The 26,331-nt window shown below is 46.4% G+C and overlaps 1 protein-coding gene across 6 annotated transcripts in view; it reads left to right on the top strand.

Moving 5' to 3' along the window:
• PDZD2 (PDZ domain containing 2) overlaps window positions 1-26,331 on the top strand; it is a 243,302-nt gene that overhangs the window by 61,757 nt on the left and 155,214 nt on the right. Inside the window, exon 1 of one of the 6 annotated variants that reach the window (XM_072134300.1) lies at window positions 11,174-11,457. The exons of 4 other annotated variants lie outside the window; for them this stretch is intronic. The gene's annotated coding sequence lies outside the window, so the exon portion shown is untranslated. One more of the 6 variants, XM_072134292.1, reaches the window with a different exon arrangement.

Raw genomic sequence — 26,331 nt, 5'->3', positions numbered from 1 at the left:
GTGTCACCAATTTTATTTTTGATTTGTTAAACCCAGATAACAATATGGATAAACTGTGACATCATCTATTGTCAGTAGTGATGTAATGATGGGTCAGTGTTATCTATATAGAGGTCATTGTACAGGGAGGAGGAGGAGATAAGCTGTGACATTATCTATTGTCAGTAGTGATGTAATGATGGGTCAGTGTTATCTATATAGAGGTCATTGTACAGGGAGGGGGTAAGCTGTGACATCATCTATTGTCAGTATTGATGTAATGATGGGTCAGTGTAATCTATATAGAGGTCATTGTACAGGGAGGGGGAGGAGATAAGCTGTGACATCATCTATTGTCAGTAGTGATGTAATGATGGGTCAGTGTTATCTATATAGAGGTCATTGTACAGGGAGGGGGAGGAGATAAGCTGTGACATCATCTATTGTCAGTAGTGATGTAATGATGGGTCAGTGTTATCTATATAGAGGTCATTGTACAGGGAGGAGGAGGAGATAAGCTGTGACATCATCTATTGTCAGTAGTGATGTAATGATGGGTCAGTGTTATCTATATAGAGGTCATTGTACAGGGAGGGGGAGGAGATAAGCTGTGACATCATCTATTGTCAGTAGTGATGTAATGATGGGTCAGTGTTATCTATATAGAGGTCATTGTACAGGGAGGGGGAGGAGATAAGCTGTGACATCATCTATTGTCAGTAGTGATGTAATAATGGGTCAGTGTTATCTATATAGAGGTCATTGTACAGGGAGGGGATAAGCTGTGACATCATCTATTGTCAGTATTGATGTAATGATGGGTCAGTGTAATCTATATAGAGGTCATTGTACAGGGAGGGGGAGGAGATAAGCTGTGACATCATCTATTGTCAGTAGTGATGTAATGATGGGTCAGTGTTATCTATATAGAGGTCATTGTACAGGGAGTGGGAGGAGATAAGCTGTGACATCATCTATTGTCAGTAGTGATGTAATGATGGGTCAGTGTTATCTATATAGAGGTCATTGTACAGGGAGGAGGAGGAGATAAGCTGTGACATCATCTATTGTCAGTATTGATGTAATGATGGGTCAGTGTAATCTATATAGAGGTCATTGTACAGGGAGGGGGAGGAGATAAGCTGTGACATTATCTATTGTCAGTAGTGATGTAATGATGGGTCAGTGTTATCTATATAGAGGTCATTGTACAGGGAGGGGGAGGAGATAAGCTGTGACATCATCTATTGTCAGTATTGATGTAATGATGGGTCAGTGTTATCTATATAGAGGTCATTGTACAGGGAGGGGGAGGAGATAAGCTGTGACATCATCTATTGTCAGTAGTGATGTAATGATGGGTCAGTGTTCTCTATATAGAGGTCATTGTACAGGGAGGGGGAGGAGATAAGCTGTGACATCATCTAATGTCAGTAGTGATGTAATGATGGGTCCGTGTTATCTATATAGAGGTCATTGTACAGGGAGGGGAGGAGATAAGCTGTGACATCATCTATTGTCAGTAGTGATGTAATGATGGGTCAGTGTTATCTATATAGAGGTCATTGTACAGGGAGGGGAGGAGATAAGCTGTGACATCATCTATTGTCAGTAGTGATGTAATGATGGGTCAGTGTTATCTGTATAGAGGTCATTGTACAGGGAGGGGGAGGAGATAAGCTGTGACATCATCTATTGTCAGTAGTGATGTAATGATGGGTCACTGTTATCTATATAGAGGTCATTGTACAGGGAGGGGGAGGAGATAAGCTGTGACATCACCTATTGTCAGTAGTGATGTAATGATGGGTCAGTGTTATCTATATAGAGGACATTGTACAGGGAGGGGAGGAGATAAGCTGTGACATCATCTATTGTCAGTAGTGATGTAATGATGGGTCAGTGTTATCTATATAGAGGTCATTGTACAGGGAGGAGGAGGGTATAAGCTGTGACATCATCTATTGTCAGTAGTGATGTAATGATGGGTCAGTGTTATCTATATATTGGTCATTGTACAGGGAGGGGGAGGAGATAAGCTGTGACATCATCTATTGTCAGTAGTGATGTAAAGATGGGTCAGTATTATCTATATAGAGGCCATCGTACAGGGAGGGGGAGGAGATAAGCTGTGACATCATCTATTGTCAGTAGTGATGTAATGATGGGTCAGTGTTATCTATATAGAGGTCATTGTACAGGGAGGAGGAGGAGATAAGCTGTGACATCATCTATTGTCAGTAGTGATGTAATGATGGGTCAGTGTTATCTATATAGAGGACATTGTACAGGGAGGGGTAGGAGATAAGCTGTGACATCATCTATTGTCAGTAGTGATGTAATGATGGGTCAGTGTTATCTATATAGAGGTCATTGTACAGGGAGGAGGAGGGGATAAGCTGTGACATCATCTATTGTCAGTAGTGATGTAATGATAGGTCAGTGTTATCTATATAGAGGTCATTGTACAGGGAGGGGGAGGAGATAAGCTGTGACATCATCTATTGTCAGTAGTGATGTAATGATGGGTCAGTGTTATCTATATAGAGGTCATTGTACAGGGAGGAGATAAGCTGTGACATCACCTATTGTCAGTAGTGATGTAATGATGTATTATTAGGCCTTGTGGTCACAGTGCAGGTTGTGGTGTTTTGTACCTAAAATGCAAGTTTAAAAAATAGGTCATTCTCTGGTGATCCCTTTCTATAACAAGTCGCCTTACTCTCGGGACATAGTTGCTATTAGGACGTGTGATACATTTATTCTACATTACGTGACATGTGGATTCGCTCTGTGTAATCCTGGGAGGGGAAATTATTTGGATCTTGTTCCCCTTAAGTGCGTTTTATTGTAGCCGGATCATCTCCAGGCGACTGCTTCCGCGACTTTTCATTTACATTATGAAGCAAAAAGCCACTTACCGGCCTGTGAAATTAACTTCCAATAGTCGGCTCAGGTTACCAGTGTATGGTATATTATAATTTTGTTTTGTTTGCTTATAGTTATGTATATCTTTGAAGTTCGCAATTTTTCCACGATTTTTAGAGGGAATTCCACCGTTCTTCTTTATGTAAATGAGCTTCCCTGGGGGCGGGGCCATTCTTGCTTCACTGCACCTAAACACTATGCTTTACAAATTTTCTAGAAAAAAGAAGAATATCGGTGCAAAGTAAGCACGGACCCGCCCCCAGTGCACCAAGTCCCTAATTTGCATACATGTAAAATTCTAATTTTCTCTAAAATGACCAAATGCTGGAACACAAGAAATGAAACAGCCTTGAAAGTGAGTAAAATCTGTGATGCAATGTTGCATTTAGGCCCCTTCCACACTAGCGAGTGTGATGCGATGAACTCGCATCACACTCGCAACGCAAGCTGCCGGGAACGCACGGCCCGAACGCTGCACCGCGGGAGTGAACTCAGCATGTCAGTTCACTCCCGCGATGCAGCGTTCGGGCCGTGCGTTCCCGGCAGCTTGCGTTGCGAGTGTGATGCGAGTTCATCGCATCACACTCGCTAGTGTGGAAGGGGCCTTAAGCATTTGCCTATAAATAAAAATTTTAATGAGATCAGTTTCTTTTAGAGACTGGAGGGGGAAAGTAGCTTCAGATGTTCATGTATTAGCCTTGTACCCTGGTTCTGGTGTCATTGTAAAGATGAGAATTCTGTCTATCACAACTCATCAAGAGGATGTGTACTATAAAACTAGAGCTGCTGCTGAATTAAAAAATTAGAATGCAAAATGCAGATACAGATTCAATTCTGGACTGTCTCTGTGACTGTACATATCTCTGGTTATGTGACACAGTGAAACAAAATTCTGGTGCGCATTGGAAGGTTAAATTCTCATCTTGACAATGTCACCAGAACCATGGTTCTGGCTGTTGTAGGGCCTATAATAAAGGCATCTGTACCTCTGTAGCCTCTAACGCTGATTCATCTTACACAAAAAGTGACTCTTTTCAACTCATTTGCATATGGATTTGCAGGAGATCTTTTTGAAGGTAAACCTGTGAGTTTTTAAATAAGAATATTTCATACCCTACCTGAGGGGGAATGGTAGTTTAGTGGTGTAAAAACTGCTGATAGGTTCCATTTAAGTCTTGGAATTGTCTTGTTTCATTGTGGACAAAAATTTGCAAACTGTTTATATTGTTGGCTACTAGTTATCGGAAAGTACATTGTCCTGGGGTAACCAGTTTAAAAGTGGTTCAAAATTTCTTAATTTGCTGTTGCTTACACCTCATTTAGTTCATAAAACCCCTTAGAAAAATATTTTTTTAATTAAAATAAATTTAGTTTCTTTATATTCTTGTACATATGGAATTTCATGTTAATGTGATTTATGATGCAGAATCCGTCTCGGAGCACATATGGCGGCTGCGTGTTTATACGTGTGGATGTTGTGTTGATTTTGCCGGAGGAATCTCAGGCCTCGACACATGGAGAATGTTGTTTTTTTTTTTCTGTTTAATGTTTTTCCAAAATGAAAATTTTTGGTTTCGCTTCAGAGAATCCTCAGATCACCTTCCATTTATTTATCTTGAAATCATATTTGTTATCGTCTTGGCCAGAAAGTCAACAGTCAGGGCTTGAAGCTGATGCGTTAGAAGTGAAAATTTTGGGCAAGAGTGAGGAACGTGGGCCAAATGTGAATGGCAACAATCATCTTCATACTGGCAGCTCTTGGGATGTAGGACTTAGTATCTATCTTCTTATTGGAGCACAAATTATTGGCAAAATTTGCTTGCTGGCTATGATAGAAAGGTGTCAGGACACCCAGGATGTAGTGTATGGGGCGATCATGCTGACCCCTGACCACTGCTGGCTATGATAGAAAGGTGTCAGGACACACAGGACATGGCAGCTCGCTGTGTGTGGGGGGTGTAGTCACAGGGAGCTCAGAGCACCCATGCTGACCCCTGACCACTGCTGGCTATGATAGAAAGGTGTCAGGACACACAGGACATGGCAGCTCAATGTGTATGGGGGGTGTAGTCACAGAGGGGTCAGAGCTCCCATGCTGACCCCTGACCACTGCTGACTATGATAGAAAGGTATCAGGACACAGGACATGGCAGCTCGCTGTGTATGGGAGTGTAGTCACAGAGGGGTCAGAGCACCCATGCTGACCCCTGACCACTGCTGGCTATGATAGAAAGGTGTCAGGACACACAGGACATGGCAGCTCAATGTGTATGGGGGGTGTAGTCACAGAGGGGTCAGAGCTCCCATGCTGACCCCTGACCACTGCTGACTATGATAGAAAGGTATCAGGACACAGGACATGGCAGCTCGCTGTGTATGGGAGTGTAGTCACAGAGGGGTCAGAGCGCCCATGCTGACCCCTGACCACTGCTGGCTATGATAGAAAGGTGTCAGAACACCCAGGACATGGCAGGTCGCTGTGTATGGGGGTGTAGTCACAGAGAGGTCAGAGCTCCCATGCTGACCCCTGACCACTGCTGGCTATGATAGAAAGGTGTCAGGACACACAGGACATGGCAGCTCGCTGTGTATGGGGGGTGTAGTCACAGAGGGGTCAGAGCGCCCATGCTGACCCCTGACCACTGCTGGCTATGATAGAAAGGTGTCAGGACACAGGACATGGCAGCTCGCTGTGTATGGGGGGTGTAGTCACAGAGCGGTCAGAGCGCCCATGCTGACCCCTGACCACTGCTAGCTATGATAGAAAGGTGTCAGGACACACAGGACATGGCAGCTCGCTGTGTATGGGGGGGTGTAGTCACAGAGGGGTCAGAGCGCCCATGCTGACCCCAGACCACTGCTGGCTATGACAGAAAGGTGTCAGAACACAGGACATGGCAGCTCGCTGTGTATGGGGGGTGTAGTCACAGGGAGGTCAGAGCACCCATGCTGACCCCTGACCACTGCTGGCTATGATAGAAAGGTGTCAGGACACAGGACATGGCAGCTCGCTGTGTATGGGGGGATGTAGTCACAGAGGGGTCAGAGCGCCCATGCTGACCCCTGACCACTGCTGGCTATGATAGAAAGGTGTCAGGACACAGGACATGGCAGCTCCCTGTGTATGGGGGGTGTAGTCACAGAGAGGTCAGAGCACCCATGCCGACCCCTGACCACTGCTGACTATGATAGAAAGGTGTCAGGACACAGGACATGGCAGCTCGCTGTGTATGGGGGATGTAGTCACAGAGGGGTCAGAGCGCCCATGCTGACCCCTGACCACTGCTGGCTATGATAGAAAGGTGTCAGGACACAGGACATGGCAGCTCGCTGTGTATGGGGGGATGTAGTCACAGAGGGGTCAGAGCGCCCATGCTGACCCCTGACCACTGCTGGCTATGATAGAAAGGTGTCAGGACACACAGGACATGGCAGCTCGCTGTGTATGGGGGGTGTAGTCACAGAGGGGTCAGAGCGCCCATGCTGACCCCTGACCACTGCTGGCTATGATAGAAAGGTGTCAGGACACAGGACATGGCAGCTCGCTGTGTATGGGGGGTGTAGTCACAGGGAGGTCAGAGCACCCATGCTGACCCCTGACCACTGCTGGCTATGATAGAAAGGTGTCAGGACACAGGACATGGCAGCTCGCTGTGTATGGGGGGATGTAGTCACAGAGGGGTCAGAGCGCCCATGCTGACCCCTGACCACTGCTGGCTATGATAGAAAGGTGTCAGGACACAGGACATGGCAGCTCCCTGTGTATGGGGGGTGTAGTCACAGAGAGGTCAGAGCACCCATGCTGACCCCTGACCACTGCTGGCTATGATAGAAAGGTGTCAGGACACACAGGACATGGCAGCTCCCTGTGTATGGGGGGTGTAGTCACAGAGGGGTCAGAGCACCCATGCTGACCCCTGACCACTGCTGGCTATGATAGAAAGGTGTCAGGACACAGGACATGGCAGCTCCCTGTGTATGGGGGGTGTAGTCACAGAGGGGTCAGAGCGCCCATGCTGACCCCTGACCACTGCTGGCTATGATAGAAAGGTGTCAGGACACACAGGACATGGCAGCTCGCTGTGTATGGGGGGTGTAGTCACAGAGGGGTCAGAGCGCCCATGCTGACCCCTGACCACTGCTGGCTATGATAGAAAGGTGTCAGGACACAGGACATGGCAGGTCACTGTGTATGGAGGGTGCAGTCACAAAGGGGTCAGAGCGCCCATGCTGACCCCTGACCACTGCTGGCTATGATAGAAAGGTGTCAGGACACAGGACATGGCAGGTCACTGTGTATGGAGGGTGCAGTCACAAAGGGGTCAGAGCGCCCATGCTGACCCCTGACCACTGCTGGCTATGATAGAAAGGTGTCAGGACACACAGGACATGGCAGCTCCCTGTGTATGGGGGGTGTAGTCACAGAGGGGTCAGAGCGCCCATGCTGACCCCTGACCACTGCTGGCTATGATAGAAAGGTGTCAGGACACACAGGACATGGCAGCTCGCTGTGTATGGGGGATGTAGTCACAGAGAGGTCAGAGCGCCCATGCTGACCCCTGACCACTGCTGGCTATGATAGAAAGGTGTCAGGACACAGGACATGGCAGGTCACTGTGTATGGAGGGTGCAGTCACAAAGGGGTCAGAGCGCCCATGCTGACCCCTGACCACTGCTGGCTATGATAGAAAGGTGTCAGGACACAGGACATGGCAGGTCACTGTGTATGGAGGGTGCAGTCACAAAGGGGTCAGAGCGCCCATGCTGACCCCTGACCACTGCTAGCTATGATAGAAAGGTGTCAGGACACACAGGACATGGCAGCTCGCTGTGTGTGGGGGGTGTAGTCACAGAGGGGTCAGAGCGCCCATGCTGACCCCTGACCACTGCTGGCTATGATAGAAAGGTGTCAGGACACACAGGACATGGCAGCTCAATGTGTATGGGGGGTGTAGTCACAGAGGGGTCAGAGCTCCCATGATGACCCCTGACCGCTGCTGGCTATGATAGAAAGGTGTCAGGACACACAGGACATGGCAGCTCGCTGTGCATGGGGGGTGTAGTCACAGAGGGGTCAGAGCGCCCATGCTGACCCCTGACCACTGCTGGCTATGATAGAAAGGTGTCAGGACACAGGACATGGCAGCTCGCTGTGTATGGGGGGTGTAGTCACAGAGGGGTCAGAGTGCCCATGCTGACCCCTGACCACTGCTGGCTATGATAGAAAGGTGTCAGGACACAGGACATGGCAGCTCGCTGTGTGTGGGGGTGTAGTCACAGAGTGGTCAGAGCGTCCATGCTGACCCCTGACCACTGCTGGCTATGATAGAAAGGTGTCAGGACACACAGGACATGGCAGCTCGCTGTGTATGGGGGGTGTAGTCACAGAGGGGTCAGAGCACCCATGCTGACCCCTGACCACTGCTGGCTATGATAGAAAGGTGTCAGGACACACAGGACATGGCAGCTCGCTGTGTATGAGGGGTGTAGTCACAGAGGGGTCAGAGCTCCCATGCTGACCCCTGACCACTGCTGGCTATGATAGAAAGGTGTCGGGACACACAGGACATGGCAGCTCGCTGTGTATGGGGGGTGTAGTCACAGAGGGGAAAGAGCACACATGTTGACCCCTGACCACTGCTGGCTATGATAGAAAGGTGTCAGGACACACAGGACATGGCAGCTCGCTGTGTATGGTGGGTGTAGTGGGTCAGAGCACCCATGCTGACCCCTGACCACTGCTGGCTATGATAGAAAGGTGTCAGGACACAGGACATGGCAGCTCGCTGTGTATGGGGGATGTAGTCACAGGGAGGTCAGAGCACCCATGCTGACCCCTGACCACTGCTGGCTATGATAGAAAGGTGTCAGGACACAGGACATGGCAGCTCGCTGTGTATGGGGGGATGAAGTCACAGAGGGGTCAGAGCGCCCATGCTGACCCCTGACCACTGCTGGCTATGATAGAAAGGTGTCAGGACACAGGACATGGCAGCTCCCTGTGTATGGGGGGTGTAGTCACAGAGAGGTCAGAGCACCCATGCCGACCCCTGACCACTGCTGACTATGATAGAAAGGTGTCAGGACACAGGACATGGCAGCTCGCTGTGTATGGGGGGTGTAGTCACAGGGAGGTCAGAGCGCCCATGCTGACCCCTGACCACTGCTGGCTATGATAGAAAGGTGTCAGGACACACAGGACATGGCAGCTCGCTGTGTATGGGGGGTGTAGTCACAGAGGGGTCAGAGCGCCCATGCTGACCCCTGACCACTGCTGGCTATGATAGAAAGGTGTCAGGACACAGGCCATGGCAGGTCACTGTGTATGGAGGGTGCAGTCACAAAGGGGTCAGAGCGCCCATGCTGACCCCTGACCACTGCTGGCTATGATAGAAAGGTGTCAGGACACACAGGACATGGCAGCTCCCTGTGTATGGGGGGTGTAGTCACAGAGGGGTCAGAGCGCCCATGCTGACCCCTGACCACTGCTGGCTATGATAGAAAGGTGTCAGGACACAGGACATGGCAGGTCACTGTGTATGGAGGGTGCAGTCACAAAGGGGTCAGAGCGCCCATGCTGACCCCTGACCACTGCTGGCTATGATAGAAAGGTGTCAGGACACACAGGACATGGCAGCTTGCTGTGTGTGGGGGGTGTAGTCACAGAGGGGTCAGAGCGCCCATGCTGACCCCTGACCACTGCTGGCTATGATAGAAAGGTGTCAGGACACACAGGACATGGCAGCTCAATGTGTATGGGGGGTGTAGTCACAGAGGGGTCAGAGCTCCCATGCTGACCCCTGACCACTGCTGGCTATGATAGAAAGGTGTCAGGACACAGGACATGGCAGCTCGCTGTGTATGGGGGGTGTAGTCACAGAGGGGTCAGAGTGCCCATGCTGACCCCTGACCACTGCTGGCTATGATAGAAAGGTGTCAGGACACACAGGACATGGCAGCTCGCTGTGTATGGAGGGTGTAGTCACAGAGGGGTCAGAGCTCCCATGCTGACCCCTGACCACTGCTGGCTATGATAGAAAGGTGTCAGGACACACAGGACATGGCAGCTCAATGTGTATGGGGGGTGTAGTCACAGAGGGGTCAGAGCTCCCATGCTGACCCCTGACCACTGCTGGCTATGATAGAAAGGTGTCAGGACACAGGACATGGCAGCTCGCTGTGTATGGGGGTGTAGTCACAGAGGGGTCAGAGCGCCCATGCTGACCCCTGACCACTGCTGGCTATGATAGAAAGGTGTCAGGACACACAGGACATGGCAGCTCGCTGTGTATGGGGGGTGTAGTCACAGAGGGGTCAGAGCACCCATGCTGACCCCTGACCACTGCTGGCTATGATAGAAAGGTGTCAGGACACACAGGACATGGCAGCTCGCTGTGTATGGGGGGTGTAGTCACAGAGGGGTCAGAGCGCACATGCTGACCCCTGACCACTGCTGGCTGTGATAGAAAGGTGTCAGGACACAGGACATGGCAGCTCGCTGTGTATGGGGGTGTAGTCACAGAGGGGTCAGAGCGCCCATGCTTACCCCTGACCACTGCTGGTTTAGAAACACGTTCCCTTTAAAGGGGTATTCCCATCTAGGCATTTACATTTAATTGAATTAATTTGGCACATGTAAACATTTCTTCAATTTGATGTTATTAAAAAAAAATGTTCCTGTGTGACGATAGTTTCTCATAAATGTAGCCATGTTGTCCCTTAGAAACGAGATCAGCTTCCTCGGATACGACCACCTCACACTTTGGCAGCAGTCACCAGACATGTAGTTTTGAGCTCTGCCGGACCACCAGGATTCAGCGATCATTACCACAGGACGGTTGGGGGATATGCAGTAACCCCCGGACATTTCATATACAAAAACCTGTTTCTTTGTGCAATCCCTCCAGCAGAGGTGGTCGTATCCAAGGACAGTCTTGTTTCTGAGGGACCATATGACTACATTTATGAGAAGTTATCTTCACACAGGAACATTTTTTTTTTATAACATCCAATTGAAGAAATGTTTACATATGGCAAATAAATTCTATTAAATGTAAATGCCCAGATGGGATAACCCCTTTAAGGACCTCATAGTGACCCTTCTTCATCTGGATACAGGTGGCACCTGGTGGTCTTCTCCCTCGCAGCAGAGCCTCCCCCCTTCTATTCTGCGGAGAGGTGTTGCGATGTAACGGTGCGATGTGTCTGATTTATGACATGATAGGTGATGAGGTATTTGGCGATACTTTCGGCTCGGTGTTTGTGTGATCTCTGCTGCGGGGCCGGACGCCAGGGAGGTTTTCCCTCCAGTCGTGTGGTTGAGCTGTTTTGGATATAGTCGCTCAGACGTCTATGGATTCTGCGATTACACGGTAATAACCCTTCCCCTGTCCGGTGTGTGCCCCTCACTCCGCAGCCGGGGGGCGCCTCACACCCTGTGTATGCCAGCAGGTGATTAGGATAATGAGAAGCTTCATGGGATTTCTGGAGCGTCTTATCATGGATTAACCTAAAGCAGGGAAGACCATGACGGAGACCTGAATACCAGAGGTACGTCTCGTCTGTCTTGTCACATTACTACGGCCACGGACATCACTTTTTAGGGTGCCCTCATCCCAATAGCTCCAAAATGTATCACGTATAGCAGTGGAGTGCAGCCAGCGATCCTTCATTCTCCACTAGAGCTTGATGGGAGTTGTAGTCTCACCATGACTAGGACTCTTCAGACCACTGACGTATAAGCTGGTATGTATAGAGCATATAAGATGAGACCCTCTCCTGTTCACCCACTTTCTGAACGCCTCCCACCCTGAATGTGTTCCCGTAGCACCCTCTAACCACGGGGGTCACTTACTTTCTTACCTATGATGATGACTATTGGAATTGCTCAGCAGGTTGCATTACCCATTAGGTCAGTAATTTTGGGGTGTCTAATAGGCCCCCTAATATAAAGGGGGTCGTCCAGGTGTTTGCACGCCAGTTATGGGGTCACAGCTGTGAGGTGCCCTGAAAACTAAGTTACTCGGTCACATAAATGTAAGCGCTGTCCTTCCGTGCTTCTTAATTATTTTTGATGCAAAGAAGTTTCCGTCTACAAAGTTGTCACTGAGGAGACAGATCGCCCCTTGTCACCTTATAAACCTTCATGAGCCGCCAGCTAAGGGGATCCGCGTCCCTCTAATAGAAATCTGACGTAGATCTATATCCTATAGGTTATAGTAGATTTATCTGGTGTCTCGTACATGGCAGGTACATCAATGGCTAATTACAAACTCAGCTCTGCTACATGTACACATCACTACATAATAACAAACTCAGCTCTGCTACATGTACACAACACTATCTAATAACAAACTCAGCACTGCTACATGTACACATCACTATCTAATAACAAACTCATCTCTGCTACATGAACACATCACTACATAATAACATGCTCAGCTCTGCTTCATGTACACATTACTATCTAATAACAAACTCAGCTCTGCTACATGTACACAACACTATCTAATAACAAACTCAGCACTGCTACATGTACACATCACTATCTAATAACAAACTCATCTCTGCTACATGAACACATCACTACATAATAACATGCTCAGCTCTGCTTCATGTACACATTACTATCTAATAACAAACTCAGCTCTGCTACATGTACACATCACTATCTAATAACAAACTCATCTCTGCTACACGTACGCCCCACTGTCTAATAACAATCTCATCTCTGCTACATGTACACATCACTAATAACAAACTCATCTCTGCTACATGTTCACATCACTATCTAATAACAAACTCATCACTGCTACATGTACACATCACTATCTAATAACAAACTCAGCTCTGCTACATGTACACATCACTGTCTAATAACAAACTCAGCTCTGCTACTTGTGTTCCCTTTAACAAGTGGGGTCTGGATTTATTGCCTGATTTTGTGGCTTTTATGGATTTTATCTGTCGGTTTTATGTGATAAATGTTGTGGATATGTAACATGGAACACAATTTGTGGAACAATTCAGTCTCGGATCTGAGCGCAGCGCCCTTCATCGGGGGGTGCTGCTGCTGCTTCCCTGAAGGTTCTGCTGGCAGGCAATTGCTCTTAAGGCAATTCCATAATATAGTTAAGGTGGTTGTGCCAATGTTTCAGTGTTGTTGTGTATACACAGTGTAGGAGATGACAGACTGAACTGCTGGGGTCTGACCGCCAGGACCTGAACAGAGGCTCCTGTTACCTCCAAATAAACGCAGCGACTCCGCTCACTATTAGGACTGCCAGGGATAGCGGGGATAGTGCTCTGCTATAGCTCACTGTGTCCGTACTCGTCAAATGCTGGATCGGTCACTCCATTCATTAAAGGGGAACACAGCCCCTTTTTTCATCTACTGGGGCATACAACCTTTACATGGATGGGGAATAACATTGGATTTTGGAATATCCCCTTTAAATGGACCACATGACTCATCTGTTTTAGTAGTTAGAAGTAACAATTGTGCAGAATTTTTATAATGTTCTCTGCATGGTCCTCTGTTATTCCTCCGGGCATTTTATGCACAAATTCTACTTTACAAAGGGCGGCCATTTAAATGGACCACATGACGCACCTGTTTTAGTAAAGTTACAATTGTGCAGAATTTTTATAATGTCCTCCGTTATTCCTCCGGGCAATTTATGCCCAAATTCTACTGTCCATAGGGACGTCCATCCCCTGTCCCCTTTTTAGGTTTCTCTGTTGTGATGATCTTCTATTATTCCTCCTGGCAATGTGTGACAGTTGGGGGAATGCCCTGTACCCACACTCACACTATCCAATCAGAGCGGACAGTGTTGGATTGTGCACACGCTCCGTCCGTCAAGTCATTTGCATATTCCCAAGTGGAATAATGGAAGAACTTTAGAAGGAGCTACAGGAGATGTGTCCAATCTGCTACAAAGTGGCTCCAAAGCTGGAATTTTATAAAATTCCGGAACTAAAAAAATCATAAAATGTGTTAAATTCCTGTTTAGTGATATAACAATGTGTCTCATTGTCAGGGGCTCCGTCTTCTCAGCCCCCTCCCGCCCCCCCTCTCCCCAAGTCTCTTCGCTGATTGCCAGGACTGAGGATTTAATGTGTCTGATCTTTGGCGTTCTCCGACATCTAAGCGCGATCCTGAATATCAAGCAGGACATGCCACAGGGCGTCGGATCTGGGTGCTAACTAGGCGGGGAGGAAGCCGGGCCCGGGCAGAGCTTTCATCTATCACAACACGGCCCGGGATCCAGGGGTCATCTCATCCAGATGTTGTTTTCATTAGCACCCACTCATGCAGGTATAAAAGGGTTAATAAGTAATAGGAGGCGTGCGAGGAGACGATAGAAGGGGTCCGTGAGGGACAAACATAACATGTCAGGTTTTGTGTTTTTAGTATTTTCTAGATCTCTGCTTGCTGTCATTGAATGAGAACACATGCATTATCAATGTAGTTTGCGGGATATTAAAGGGGTTTTCCCACGAAACAAGGTAAACCCTTATCACTGGACTGGGCCTAATGTGCTGATCGGCGGGGGTCTCACTGAGGTCGAGTACGGTGCTTGGCAATCTCCGTCAGCTCCATAGAGATGAATTGGACAGTCCGACCATGTGGGACCGGCTGCTCTGATCATCTCGAGGAGCAACGAGGGGTCCGGCTGGGGTACATTGGACCTCATCGGACCCCTGTTCTCAGGACTTGTGGGGGTCCTATCACTAAGATCCCCACCAATCAGCAAGCTAGGCCCTATCCTCTGGTTCCATTCTCTGTGTAGTGGCCAGAATTTGTTACTACAGTTTAGCTTCTATTCACTTTAAAGGGGTTTTCCCACGATGAGACCCCCACAGATCACGAAAACAAGGGGTCCGATGGGGTCCCAGGTACCTCTGTCGGACCCCTCATCGCTCCATGTGATTAATGGACTAGAAGGCCGCACATGACCATTCTGCTCCATTCATCTCTATGGAGCTGACGGAGATCGACCATAGGAGCCTCCAGATCAGCAACTCCTCATGATGTTGTGGAGGGTTCTAATTAGCTCCCACGTGAAGGAAGCATTTATGTGAATGATCAGCTTTGACCACGGGAACTAACAGGTTAACGGTCACGACTGCTGCGAGCACAGACTGCAGCAGGTAGCTGCAGGTGTCTGCTGTATAATACAGCAGACACCTGTCCTGTATGGAGAGGGAACAGCCTATGGGCTTTCCCATGTAGCTTTAACCTCGTATGGCATATATCTACAATGGGCAGCCCTTAAGCCGTTAAAATGTATAAAGAAATCTCCTGCTTAGCCATGGCTCTCCTCACTGAGAACTAAGAGAACTGGCTGCAGCAGGAGCCTCTCCCTTGTTACTGTTCTGTGTCTGGGTGTAAGACAACTGGCTGCAGCAGAAATCTCTTGGATGGGAAGAAATAAGAGTGGAGATGCCTGCTGCAGCCAGTTCTCTTATACCCAGACATAGAACAGTAATAATAATAAGAAATACAAGGGACAGGTTTGTGCTATAGCCAGTTGTCTTACACCCAGACACAGAACAACAACGAAGAGAAGAAATAGGAGGGAAAGACTCTTCACCTTCTATTTCTTCTCTTCAATACTGTTCTGTGTCTGGGTGTAAGACAACTGGCTGCAACAGACGTCTCTTGGAAGGGAAGAAATAGGAGGGGAGGCTCCTGCTGAAGCTGGTTGTCTTATACCCAGATATAGAACAGTGATCATAAGAAGAAATAGAAGGGAGAGGCCTGTGCTGCAGCCGGTTATCTTACACCCAGATACAGAACAGCAACAAAGAGAAGAAATAGGAAGGAAATACTCTCCGCCTTCTATTTCTTCTCTTCAATACTATTCTGCGTTTGGGTGTAAGACAACTGGCTGTATTATGAGCCTCTCCCTTGTATTTCTTCTTTTCATTACTGTTTTATGCCTTGGTATAAGACAACTGGCTGCAGCAGGCACCTTCCCTCCCATTTCTACTCTTCCTTTTTTGTATTTTGTGGAACTGTAAGACAACTGGCTGCAGCAGGAACTTCCCCTCTCGGCCCTTTCTGCATTAGGACCATATTTTGTGTGTTCTGTACAGGATTTGTACGTGTTTCAATCCTTTCTAGGTCTGTTGTTCTTTTGTGATATTATAGTTTTGTATACGGTCAGTGCGGTCAGTGATGGAGGCTCAGATTATACATTGTGCCGCTTTACCATCACAGTAGCAGAAGAAATATAAGAATCAATGAGATTCATTGTGGTACAAAGGGAAGCAATCACTGAGCATTGATATCTGCCGAGGACTCTGGAGTGTGGGTGGAAGAGGAACAATACACACGCCGAGCGTCCGTCTCCTGCGCCCGCACTTCTCTTCATTGTGCAGATATTACTTAGTATCTCGTCTTTAAGATGCAAAACATGTGCCCGGATGAGGGGCACAGGATTCATTGCGGATTGCGGTCAGATTTGCATTTCATTTGCATTTCCCTTAAAATGAAAGCGGTTCTATAATTGCTGTGTACCGGCTCTGCTGCGAGGCGTTGTACTATGTGCTATCAAGTTTCTGCTGCGGAGAGCTGTACTATGTGCTATCAAGTTTCTGCTGCGGAGAGCTGTACTATGTGCTATCAAGTTTCTGCTGCGGAGAGCTGTACTCTGTGCTACTAAGTTTCTGCTGCGGAGAGCTGTACTCTGTGCTACTAAGTTTCTGCTGCGGAGAGCTGTACTCTGTGCTACTAAGTCTCTGCTGTGGAGAGCTGTACTCTGTGATAACCCATCTCTGCTTTGGGGAACTGTACCCTGTGCTTACCCATGTTTGCTTCAGGGAGCTGTACTTGGTGATAAACCCTCTCTTCTTCGGGCAGCTGTACTTAGTGATGACCGGTCTCTGCTTTAGGGAGCTGTACTTTATGATAACCAATCTCTGCTTTAGGTAGCTGTACTTAGTGATAACCAGTCTCTGCTGTGGGGAGCTGTACTTAGTGATAACCAGTCTCTGCTGTGGGGAGCTGTACTTAGTGATAACCAGTCTCTGCTGTGGGGAGCTGTACTTGGTGATAACCAGTCTCTGCTGTGGGGAGCTGTACTTGGTGATAACCAGTCTCTGCTGTGGGGAGCTGTACTTGGTGATAACCAGTCTCTGCTGTGGGGAGCTGTACTTGGTGATAACCAGTCTCTGCTGTGGGGAGCTGTACTTTGTGATAACCAGTCTCTGCGGTGGGGAGCGGTACTTAGTGATAACCATTCTCTGCTGTGGGGAGCTGTACTTAGTGATAACCAGTCTCTGCTGTGGGGAGCTGTACTTAGTGATAACCCTTCTCTTCTGCTGGGAGCTTTACAAGGTGATAAATGTTTTTTGCTGTGGGGAGCTGTACTCGGTGCTAACAAGTTTCTGCTGTGGGGAGTGATAACCAGTATCTGCTGTGGAGAGCTGTACTTGGTGATAACCAGTATCTGCTGTGGAGAGCTGTACTTAGTGATAACCAGTATCTGCTGTGGGGAGCTGTACTTAGTGATAACCAGTATCTGCTGTGGGGAGCTGTACTTAGTGATAACCAGTATCTGCTGTGGGGAGCTGTACTTAGTGAGAACTAGTATCTGCTGCGGGGAGCTTTACTCAGTAATAACCAGTCTCTGCTGCGGGAGCTGTACTTGTGCTATACCATTTCTGTAATGGAGAGATTGTTAGTCGTCCTACGTGACGCTATAATTTCCTTCCCTGACAGATCTGCATCCAGGCGCTGTTCACACATGGACGCTTTGTAAACAAACACATTGCATCCTGGGCACAATAGAAAAAGGGTTCGGACCCCCCCCCCCATATTAATTTGCTTCCCAGGCTCATATTAATAACAAACAGTTTTACTTTAGTTTCCTTTTATTTTTCCAAGAAAGTCGTGAATTCCTCCTCCGTCCACATGAAAGTGATTACTGAGGAGCCTCATAGGAAGCAGCGACACTTATTCATGTCTACATCTCCTTCAGAAATTAAAGTTTTTTTCCAAAATTTTATATGTGAAACTTTTATGTGAAAAAAACCCACATAATCCGTCAGTTTTATCTCTTCTGTGAAACCTCTTTGGCAAACAATATGGATTGTACCACCACTGCAATATATAATATAATAATGTAATAATAGTATTCACCCAACCTTTCCATTGGTGCCCATTGTAATGTATCTATAGAAGTCTATGGGAGGCGTAGAAGCAGCCCTGCTCTTGGTGAGGGAGAGATATATACTCCTATCCTGTATATATGAGCACAGTACTACTCCTCCTATCCTGTATATATGGGCACAGTACTACTATGTGTTAGGTCTATACAGAGTCTCCATTTTTGACGCTGAGTGCTGAACCAGTCCATGTCATGTAAGGAATCCTAGCTTAGCCTATTGTAGAGGTCAGTAATGCCAAAGGTCAGTGAGGAGTCATACAGAGGTATAAGCAGCAAGTAAGGATTAGTTGGTACCAGAGCCTCTGTTAAAGGGATACTTTACTTTGGAAATCCCTACTTGTAAGATGGGTCCTATAATAATAACATAAAGCAAAGGAGCCCCTGGACTGCACACCCACAGACACCCACAGATGGTTACAATGAGGCTTTGGGCATTAAGAGGTGAAAGGGCTTTTCCCGGTTGATGATATTAATAATAATAATTCTCTACTTATATAGTGCACACAGATTATGCAGCACTGCTCAGAGCTTGCCAATGGGGCTCACAATCTAAACAACCTACCGGTATGTTTTGGAGTGTGGGAGGAAACCGGAGGACCCGGAGGAAACCCACGCAAACACAGAGAGAACATACAAACTCTTTGCAGATGTTGACCTGGGTGGAATTCGAACCCAGGGCACCAGTGCTGCAAGGCAGAAGTGCTAACCACTGAGCCACCGTTAGGTTGTGGATATCGGATCGGTAAGTTTTATGAGTGGATAGGAGCTGTAGTTCTTACTCTTGGCTAATCTTTGGTAACCCATTGTAATTGATGCATAAACCTTGTGTTCAAATTTCCCTGCACTGCCCCCGCAGGAGAAATTGAGTATTGCACAGTGTCCAATCATATCAATGCACTGTGTATTAGAGAACTGGTCCTCCAAGCGCTCCCTATAACCTCTCGTCACTCTGCCCTATACATGGGGGATCCCAAATAGCGGATGTGGATGGTAGTTGGGGGTAGAATTGTAGATATGACAGAATCTGTAGTCATGGAGCATTACAACCCTCCTCCATCATCAGAGCGAAGTATAAGAGCTGAAATATTTAAAAAATGTAAAAAGCGCTCTAAAGTATTGATGGAACCCCATACCCCTGCCGGATAATGTAAGAGAAGTTACTGCCCTATAGTGCCCCCTGCTGTCGCAGGTCTTGGTGAGCAAGGTCGGGATCCGTCCACGTCAGTCAGTAAGACCAAGGCGCTGTGTGATTGTTTTCCATAGACGGTGGGAGGTCGGGGGCTTCCTGTCCATCATCTGTGATGGACATCTCTGAGCCAGAGACAGAAGGATGAGGGACTGACTTCAGATCGTGTAGGATATACATTTTTTAATTTAATAGAATTTTTTACTATTATTTTATTATAATTTATATTTTTTGGTTTAAATCATTAAATATTATTTTATTGTTATGTATATTTGTAACATATGAAAAGTCTCTGCCTCCAAGCTGATCCGGATCCTAAACTTTCTTCCTGGTTCTTCCACATATATTTGTGTACTTATTAGTAGCTGCAGAAGTTATGGAGTTATCTTCCAGGATTGTAGCTGCACTTGATGCACTGCGGGAAGGTCCTCACACTGCTGAGTACTACGTTCTCTGCATTGGGTTTCTCCACAGCCACTTCTCTTCTGCTCTAAGTTAATGCTGTAGGAGACTCCTGGTTGAATACAACAGCAGTTGCTCTGAGCAGAGGGGAAGTATGTGGAAAAACTCAGTGCAGGGAGCTAAGAGCACAGCAGTGTGAGGACATGCCCCTTGTTCTCCAAGCCGAGGTTTAATCTTTGAGTATAAATCCAAGCAAAGAGGAGGGGAAGTGGAAAGCTCATTGCAGAGAGCTAAGAACACAGCAGTGTGAGGACACGCCCCTGTGCACTTGGAAAAGCTACAATCCTGGAATATAAATTGATATATCGCAGTCCTCACAATGATGAGTTCTCAGATCTTGCTGCACAAACCTTCCCCTCTGCTGTGAGTTAAAGTTGTAGAAGGCTTCTGATTACACAGTAGAGCAGTCTCAAAGGGAAGGGGCTGTTGAACATGTCAATGCATACAGCACAGCAGTGTGAGGACACACCCCAGGGCACTTGGAGAAGCAACAATTCCGGAATATAAATCCATACAGTATGTCATGGGCATGGCAGCTGCTACTAACAACATTCACAAATTTAGGATTATACTAGGAAATACATAATGCTGGCTGAGAGCTTAGAGCACAGCAGTGTGAGGACACGCCCCCCAGTGCACTTGGAGAAGCTAAAATCCTGGAATATATATCCATATTTCACAGTCCTGCTGCTACTAACAACATTCTCAAAAGGTAGGATTGCATATCTCTTCAGGGAAAATACGTAACACCTGCTGCAGAGAGCTAAGAGCACAGCAGTGTGATGACACATCCCTAGTGCACTTGGAGAAGCTATAATCCTGGAATATAATCCATACATCACTGTCCACTTACTACTGTGTTCTCAGATGATTCTTGGATGCATAACCCCTCCTTACCTGCTGTGAGCAAAAGCTATAGAAGAAGTCACAAAGGGGAGGGGCCACTTAAACAGTTCAGTGCATGCAGCACAGCAGTGTGAGGACCTGCCCCCAGTGTATTTGATGTGGCTACATTCTGGAAATATAAATTCAAATATCACAGTCCTACTGTTAATTATATGCATAAAGGTATGATTACACCTCTCTCCAAGGACAATACCCAACACTGGCTGCAGAGAGAGCAGAGCACAGAAGTGTGAGGAACTGCCCCTAGTGCATTTGATGAAGCTTCATTCCTTGTGTGTGTATATATATCTGTAACAGCAGAACTGTGATAGTTGAATTTATAAGTATATATAAGTAATGATTACACATCTCTGCAGGGACAATACCGAACCCTGGCTGCAGAGAGCACAGAGCACAGCAGTGTGAGGACGCACCCCCAGTGCGTTAGGTAGTCTTTTGTTGCGCCAGATTATATCAGTAATAGAAGCTGGTTACAGACACTATGGATATAAACCGCACTGAATTGACAATCGAGTGTATTGTACTCCATAGATTTTCCATTTTTCTCTGGAGAATAACATCGGGCAGGAGGTTAACGGCCCCGAAATCTCACCATGTACCTGCGGTCGTGAAACTATTCAGACTATAACAACCATTTCCGGAAACCGTTACATATTGTACTTTGTAATTTTTTTTTACTTTTACTGCCCCCGACCGATCCCTCATCTGTCATCACAGAATGGCGCTATTGATACAGTGTACGGCACGAATGTGTCTATATTATTCACCAAATCCCTGGACAGGACGGGTGTAAACCTCTTAGATACACGGAGAGAGCAGAAGCATGGGAAGGGGATTCCAGAATCCTCAGGAGACGCAATGCTGGGCAGGATGGAAGTATTTTATAGAAGAATTCTAGAGCTCTAGTGTTACATAAGAAAGGGAAAGAACTTTAAGAAATTGTATTCATCTGTGATGCTACAAATTTCTAACATTTTGCTAAAAATAAGAAAAACCCGGCTAAAAGACAATAATGTGAGACACGTTAAACTAGCAGTCCACCTAAAAATCTCTTAAAGGGAACCTATCACCAGATTTTTTTTTTCTAAAAATTTTTCTATTTTGTATAAAATACAAAAATCATAGTCAACCTATTACCAGATGTTACCCTATGACACTACCGCCCCCCACAGGTAGGGTATGAAAGGTTCTTTCTAGAATTCCCTCTAGAGGCCGTTGCTGTTTAACCAATAAAAAATAATCTTCTCCAAAATCGTATGCAGATAGCTTAAATTTTAGCTGAGAGGAGTCAAGTTTAGAGGCTGCATGGAGAGCGTGACATGATATTTATCTTCAGTTCTATAGCACCTCGAAACACGCTGTTGGTGTCATTTTAAAGGTTAGAATCTCATCTTTAAGATGGCATCAGGTTTGTGGTTCTGTGATCTAAAGTTGCCAAGATACTAGTAAGTACCTAATTTTAAAGGTGAGCAACAGATAAGATGCCAATGTTTTCCTTTTTTTTTTTAATATTGTTGAACTGCACAGAACTACAAGCCTCATCTGAAAGATGAGATTCTTCTATATAATATGACAGCAGCAGCCGTCTTCTCAGTGCTATAGGACTGAAGAAAGAGGTGACTGAAGTGACGCTCCCCCTGCAGCGTTTAAAATTGACTCCTCTCAGGTAAAATATGACTATTCTCTGCTCATTGTCCCATAACAATGGGTAAGATTTCATATAAAAGTGAAATCTAGAAAGGACTTTTCATACCTGGTCTGAGGGGGCGTGTAGTTTAATGGGGTAAAATTTGCTGGTTCCTTTAAAGGGGTGTTCCCATGTCAGCAATAATATAAGCTATACAATTTTCCAATATACTTTCTGTAACAATTTCTCATGGTTTTCTAGATCTCTGCTTGCTGTCATTCTACAGGAAGCTTCTATGTTTACTTCCAGTGGACAGAAATCTGACCATGGTCACACAGGTGCACGGCTCGTTATGTCAGAGTAATCAGAGATGAGTGATATAACAAGGTTAGCATTACAGCCTTGCAGCGCTGGGGTCCTGGGTTCAAGTCCCAGGGTCAACATCTGCAAAGAGTTTGTATGTTTTCTCCGTGTTTGCATGGGTTTCCTCTGGGTCCTCCGGTTTCCACCCACACTCCAAAACATACTGGTAAATTGATTAGATTGTGAGCCGCATGGGGACAAGGACTGATTTGGCAAACTCTGTGTGCGCTACAGAAAGTATGTTTAGCTTTTTATAATACAAACAATAGCATTGGTTTGCTGTAATGGGAACACCCCTTGAAATAAAATCTAATCCCATCATGATAAACTAAGGACTGTGACTCTGGTCATTTTCTAATATTTGTTTTCAATCGCCTCCTCCTTTCCAAAATCAACTTGTAAAATTATGCTAATGAACCAAAAGTGTTACCAGAACCCTTCCCTGCTGTAGATTCACAGGCAGTTACACTGTGCTGGAGCACTCTTCCTTCCACTGTTTACTGATGGAAATGCTGAGTGAATCAGGGCAGGGGGAGACAGTGTAACAGCCTGTGAAGCTACAGTATACACTCACCGGCCACTTTATTAGGTACACCATGCTAGTAACGGGTTGGACCCCCTTTTGCCTTCAGAACTGCCTCAATTCTCCGTGGCATAGATACAACAAGGTGCTGGAAGCTCCTCAGAGATTTTGGTCCATATTGACATGATGGCATCACACAGTTGCCGCAGATTTGTCGGCTGCACATCCATGATGCGAATCTCCTGTTCCACCACATCCCAAAGATGCTCTATTGGATTGAGATCTGGTGACTGTGGAGGCCATTTGAGTCCAGTGACCTCATTGTCATGTTCAAGAAACCAGTCTGAGATGATTCCAGCTTTATGACATGGCGCATTATCCTGCTGAAAGTAGCCATCAGCTGTTACAGGGGACATTGTGGTCATAAAGGGATGGACATGGTCAACAATAATACTCAGGTAGGCTGTGGCGTTGTACCAAGGGGCCCAAAGAGTGGCAAGAAAATATTCCCCACACCATGACACCACCACCACCAGCCTGAACCATTGATACAAGGCAGGATGGATCCATGTTTTCATGTCGTTGACGCCAAATTCTGACCCTACCATCCGAATGTCGCAGCAGAAATCGAGACTCATCAGACCAGGCAACGTTTTTCCAATCTTCTACTGTCCAATTTCGTGCAAATTGTAGCCTCAGTTTCCTGTTCTTAGCTGAAAGGAGTGGCACCCGGTGTGGTCTTCTGCTGCTGTAGCCCATCTGCCTGATAGGTTCGACGTACTGTGCGTTCAGAGATGCTCTTCTGCCTACCTTGGTTGTAACAGGTGGCGATTTGAGTCACTGTTGCCTTTCTATCAGCTCGAACCAGTCTGCCCATTCTCCTCTGACCTCTGGCATCAACAAGGCATTTCCGCCCACAGAACTGCCGCTCACTGGATGTTTTTTCTTTTTCGGACCATTCTCTGTAAACCCTAGAGATGGTTGTGCGTGAAAATCCCAGTAGATCAGCAGTTTCTGAAATACTCAGACCAGCCCTTCTGGCACCAACAACCATGCCACGTTCAAAGGCCACAAATCACCTTTCTTCCCCATACTGATGCTCGGTTTGAACTGCAGGAGATTGTCTTGACCATGTCTACATGCCTAAATGCACTGAGTTGTCGCCATGTGATTGGCTGATTAGAAATTAAGTGTCAACGAGCAGTTGGACAGGTGTACCTAATAAAGTGGCCGGTGAGTGTATATGTCAACTGCATCTTATCTGCCACATCTCATAAGTTTATATCACCTTGTTTATCCTGCGTCTTGTGCTCACAAGTCTTGTGCCATGAAGCATCTGCACCATGTTACTATCGGTGTCACATAATAGTCTCAGCTCCATGTCTCATTAGTGACTGTGTATAATCTAATCTTGTGTTCTGGGCAGCAGTGAAACGCGTGAGGTAGAGGCTGAGATCCCTGTATCCAGGGAATGTGGCTGCGCTGAGTTACTTGGAGAAATATTGATATTTCCTAAGTAAATTGTGAGATTTGTTGACATTGTGTTAGTAAAATAGGACGTAGCGTGGCCTTTATCTGCAGTACGTGGTATCAGGGGCATCCTGTATTATGGTGCGGGGAACATGCGGTAACTTCTGCGTCATCCGAAGGTTTGTCTTCCAAGAGAGGGATACGAGATAATGACGGATAATAACATAATGGCAGTCAACAACTTGTACGATGAATACTCATATAATGTGCCGAGCCCCTCCTTAAAGGGAAAGCACGGCCAAAAATGATCTTATGACCAGTCTAGAGTATTGGGCCAAAGATGATATGAGCTTGGATCACCGGCGATGTCTGGACCTTAGTGACAGAGATGATGGAAACTTTTCTGGAAATTAATGAGGTATGTAATATAAAGGGCATAATAAATGTATGGGCACCCTATGTTATAGCAGAACCATGGGAGGTCTGGGTGTAAGGGGGAAATAGATATATATGTATCCTATGTTATAGGAGAACCATGGGAGGTCCGGGTGTAAGTGGGAAATAAATGTATGGGCACCCTATGTTATAGCAGAACCATGGGATGTCCGGGTGTAAGGGGGAAATAGATATATATGTATCCTATGTTATAGCAGAACCATGGGTGTTCTGGGTCTAAGTGCCAAATAAATGTATGGGCACCCTATGTTATAGTGCAACCATGAGTTTTCCAGGTGTAAGTGACAAACAATGTATGGGCACCCTATGTTATAGCAAAACTGTGGGTGTTCTGGGTGTAAGGGCCAAATAAATATATAGAAACCTTATTTTATAACAGAACCTTGGAAGTTTTGGGGGACCCTATGTTATTACGGACCTATGGGCGTTATGGGGGAAGGGGCCAAATAAATGTTTGAGCACCCTATGTTATAGCAAGTCCGGATGGAAGATGTAAGAACCATGGGCATTCTGGGTTTTTGGGTCATGTAAATGTACTGTATGAGAACCTTATGTTTATAGCGGAACCATATGAGGTCCGGTGTAGGGGTCAAATAAATGTATGGGGACCCTGTGTTATAGCAGAACCATGGGAGGTCCGGGTGTAAGGACCAAATTCATGTATGGGCTCCCTGTGTTATAGCAGAACCATGGGAGGTCCGGGTGTAAGAGCCATAACACAGATGCTAAAATTCACCTACATTTACGGGTGGGAGAAAACAGCCCAATGCCGTGTCCTCCGTAGGAAGCTCCTCTGTCTGGCAAATGGGCAAAACCACAACTGGGAAGAGCCTGTGCATTTTTAATAATTTCATAATTGTTATTTAGTTCTGCAATGACTCTAATAATTATTATAGGAAGATCCACAGATCATCACAGAAACTATTACATGTGTAAACTTAATGGGATTTTATTTAACGAATAGAATAACGAATATTTAACGAATAGATGGGTTGAAACACATCAATACAAGATGAGACAGCGAGGCAGCACTATCTGTGCCTACATCATTTTATAAAGAAATACAGGGAGAGGGGCGACCGGTGCTTACATATCTCTATACAGGCAGTCCCCGGGTTACGTACAAGATAGGGTCTGGAGGTTTGTTCTTAAGTTGAATTTGTATGTAAGTGGAAACTGTATATTTTGTAATTGTAGATCCAGACAAGAAAAAATTTGGCCCCAGTGACAATTGCAATTTAAACATTTTTTG

Source organism: Engystomops pustulosus, chromosome 1 (genome assembly GCF_040894005.1).
Source record: "Engystomops pustulosus chromosome 1, aEngPut4.maternal, whole genome shotgun sequence".
Classification (NCBI taxonomy): Eukaryota; Metazoa; Chordata; class Amphibia; order Anura; family Leptodactylidae; genus Engystomops; species Engystomops pustulosus.
The sequence above is the reverse complement of the archived record's forward strand: the minus strand, read 5'-3'. Positions and strand labels throughout refer to the sequence as shown.